The sequence below is a fragment of the Salvelinus fontinalis genome, chromosome 40, assembly GCF_029448725.1.
Source record: "Salvelinus fontinalis isolate EN_2023a chromosome 40, ASM2944872v1, whole genome shotgun sequence".
In the NCBI taxonomy this organism is placed as follows: domain Eukaryota; kingdom Metazoa; phylum Chordata; class Actinopteri; order Salmoniformes; family Salmonidae; genus Salvelinus; species Salvelinus fontinalis.
This window is the reverse complement of record NC_074704.1, coordinates 14,328,099-14,331,379: the sequence shown is the minus strand read 5'-3', so window position 1 is coordinate 14,331,379 and position 3,281 is coordinate 14,328,099. Positions and strand designations below refer to the sequence as shown.

The following is a 3,281-nucleotide window of genomic DNA, read 5'->3' as shown; positions in this document are numbered from 1 at the left end:
CCAATAGATTATATGTCACGCTGGCAACATCGCCTGAAAGACACACATCGCCGTCTGCTGACTGGAGTGGGAAACGCAGTTGAGGATCATATTTTATTTTCAGACAAATATTATTTTAAAAGGATTTAATTAAATAATACTATTATATTGAGACATACAAAGACAGGAAAGTGTTGATTGATTAGTGAGAATAAAAAATGTTTTACTACAGCACATTTAAGGCAGTTTTATTAACTCATACTAAATCTAAGTAAGTAGCCAGCTACTGTAGGTCCATACTGCTCCAACATGGTGTAACAAAACATCATGTAGATGTATATAATGAACAGACTAGGTCTATACTGCTCCTACATGGTGTAACAATACATCATGTAGATGTATATAATGAACAGACTAGGTCTATACTGCTCCTACATGGTGTAGCAGTACACCACCGTTCAAAAGTTGGGGTCACTTAGCAATGTCCTAGTTTTTTTTTTTTTATGTTTTGTTTTTTTTATCCCATTTTCTCCCCAATTTTTCGTGGTATCCAATCGCTAGTAATTACTACCTTGTCTCATCGCTACAACTCCCATACGGGCTCGGGAGAGACGAAGGTTGAAAGCCATGCGTCCTCCGAAGCACAACCCAACCAGCCGTACTGCTTCTTTAACACAGCGCGCCTCCAACCAGCCAGCCGTACCAATGTGTCGGAGGAAACACCGTGTACCTGGCCCCCCTTGGCTGGCGCGCACTGCGCCCAGCCCGCCACAGGAGTCGCTGGAGCGCGATTAGACAAGGATATCCCTACCGGCCAAACCCTCCCTACCTCGGACGACGCTATGCCAATTGTGCATCACCCCACGGACCTCCCGGTCGCGGCCGGCTGCGACAGAGCCTGGGCGCGAACCCAGACACTCTGGTGGCGCAGTTAGCACTGCGATGCAGTGCCCTAGACCACTGCGCCACCCGGGAGGCAGAAATGTCTTTGTTTTTAAAAGAAAATCACATTTTTTTATTTATAATTTATAAAAACCTGTTTTTGCTTTGTCATTATGGGGTATTGTGATATCATTATGGGGTATTGTGTGTAGATTGAGAGTAACATTTTATTTTCAGAATAAGGCTGTAACGTAACAAAATGTGTAAAAAGTGAAGGGGTCTGAATACTTTCCAAATGCACTGTATATATAGGGGCAGTACTTAGTGACATCACTTCATGAAACAGGAGGTACAAATATATAACATAGGTTCACAAATTCAACATTCAATGTATTAAAATATATGACCAAGCTGGAAGTGGAAACGCCAGCCCAGCCACAATCCTAGAGGTTCATTGATGATCAACCTCCTCCTTCACATCTGACTCCTGATGATCAACCTCCTCCTTCACATCTGACTCCTGATGATCAAGCTCCTCCTGCACATCTGACTCCTGATGATCAACCTCCTCCTTCACATCTGACTCCTGATGATCAACCTCCTCCTTCATATCTGACTCCTGATGATCAACCTCCTCCTTCACATCTGACTCCTGATGATCAACCTCCTCCTCCTTCACATCTGACTCCTGATGATCAACCTCCTCCTTCACATCTGACTCCTGATGATCAACCTCCTCCTTCACATCTGACTCCAGTGATCAATCCAGAGCGTCTTCTTTTTTGGGGGATTCCGTTGGACGACGTCATCCAATAGGCCGTCATCACCACCACTTCCCACAAGTTAATTGTCATTCAGGTTATCAATGGGAAGAACATTAGCAATATGTCCTGTCTGGTAACTTGTCTCGTTCAATGGATTTGGCAGGTGTAAAAAAAAAAAAAACTCAGTTGATTTCAAACGGAGGAAAAACTTTTGTAAGTCTTTAACTGTATGTTGGGACAAATGATAGTCCCTTATTATACAAGAGACAAAATCCACAAATTCTACAGCACAACGGCAGAGTCATGTCTTCAGTGTAAAACTAACAATGACTCAATAATCCTTCTGGGAATGTTATGATGTTATAAAGTTATGGGCGGAGTTAGAAAGTTGGCTGTCAGAAGTACAGTTATACAATGTAAAATTACTTTTAATCTGTCTGTCTGTTTATTTCAAGACATGGCATTTGAGGATGCAGTGAGATACCCGATGGTTGGATGATACTTTTCTCATCAATCATCTAAAATATTATACTTAATTAAACCTGGAAATCAAACAATCCTCTGTTAATTCAGTAGAAAGGTCAAATGCTTTATTATCTAAAAGTTGAAAGTGACGGAGAGAAATAAAATGGTGCTGATGCGTGCGCTGGCTGTGTTCCAGTGGGTCTGGGGAGGTGTGGTGTGGTTAATGGAGATGGAGGTGTGTTCTAGTGGGTCTGGGCAGGTGTGATGTAGTTAATGGAGATGTAGGTGTGTTGTAGTGGGTCTGGACAGGTGTGATGTAGTTAATGGAGATGGAGGTGTGGTCTAGTGGGTCTGGGCAGGTGTGATGTAGTTAATGGTGATGGAGGTGTGTTCTAGTGGGTCTGGGCTGGTGTGATGTAGTTAATGGAGATGGAGATGTGTTCTAGTGGGTCTGGGCTGGTGTGATGTAGTTAATGGAGTTGGAGGTGTGTTCTAGTGGGTCTGAGCAGGTGTGTTGTAGTTAATATTTGTATGATGTTGTTGTTTGTATGTGTATGTTTTGTATTGTTTATAAAATATCAAATAAAGTCCCAATGCAAAGTTACACCTCACTGTTCTATTTTTGGAGGTATTACATTAAAACCAATCAGAATTCAGAAGAATGATAAAGTCAGGTGTGATGTAATATGGAGGACCAGCCTATTCCCTGTGATGTAAACTACAACAGAAATAACTTAAAATGTATAACTTCATACTAAACTAATCGTTTGCACTCATGACTTGAGTGATTAAAGTAAACCAACGTTTTGGAAATACATAATGCCATCTAACCAAATATCAAAGAATGTTAGCTATATGCAGTTATCGTAGCCAGCCAGCTAACATTAGCTATATGCAGTTATCTACGCCAGCCAGCTAACGTTAGCTATATGCAGTTATCTTAGACAGCCAGCTAACACAAGCTATATGCAGTTATCTTAGCCAGCCAGCTAACATTAGCTATATGCGGTTATCTTAGCCAGCCAGCTAATGTTAGCTATATGCAGTTATCTTAGCCGGCCAGCTAACGTTAGCTATATGCAGTTATCTTAGCCAGCCAGCTAACATTAGCTATATGCAGTTATCTTAGCCAGCCAGCTAACATTAGCTATATGCAGTTGTCTTGGCCGGCTAACTAGCTATTAGCCTAAC

General features: G+C 41.7%; 1 protein-coding gene across 1 annotated transcript in view; it reads right to left on the bottom strand.

Annotated features, from left to right (window-relative positions):
• LOC129839064 (zinc finger protein OZF-like) overlaps positions 1-3,281 on the bottom strand; it is a 442,535-nt gene that overhangs the window by 243,313 nt on the left and 195,941 nt on the right. The window lies entirely within an intron of this gene.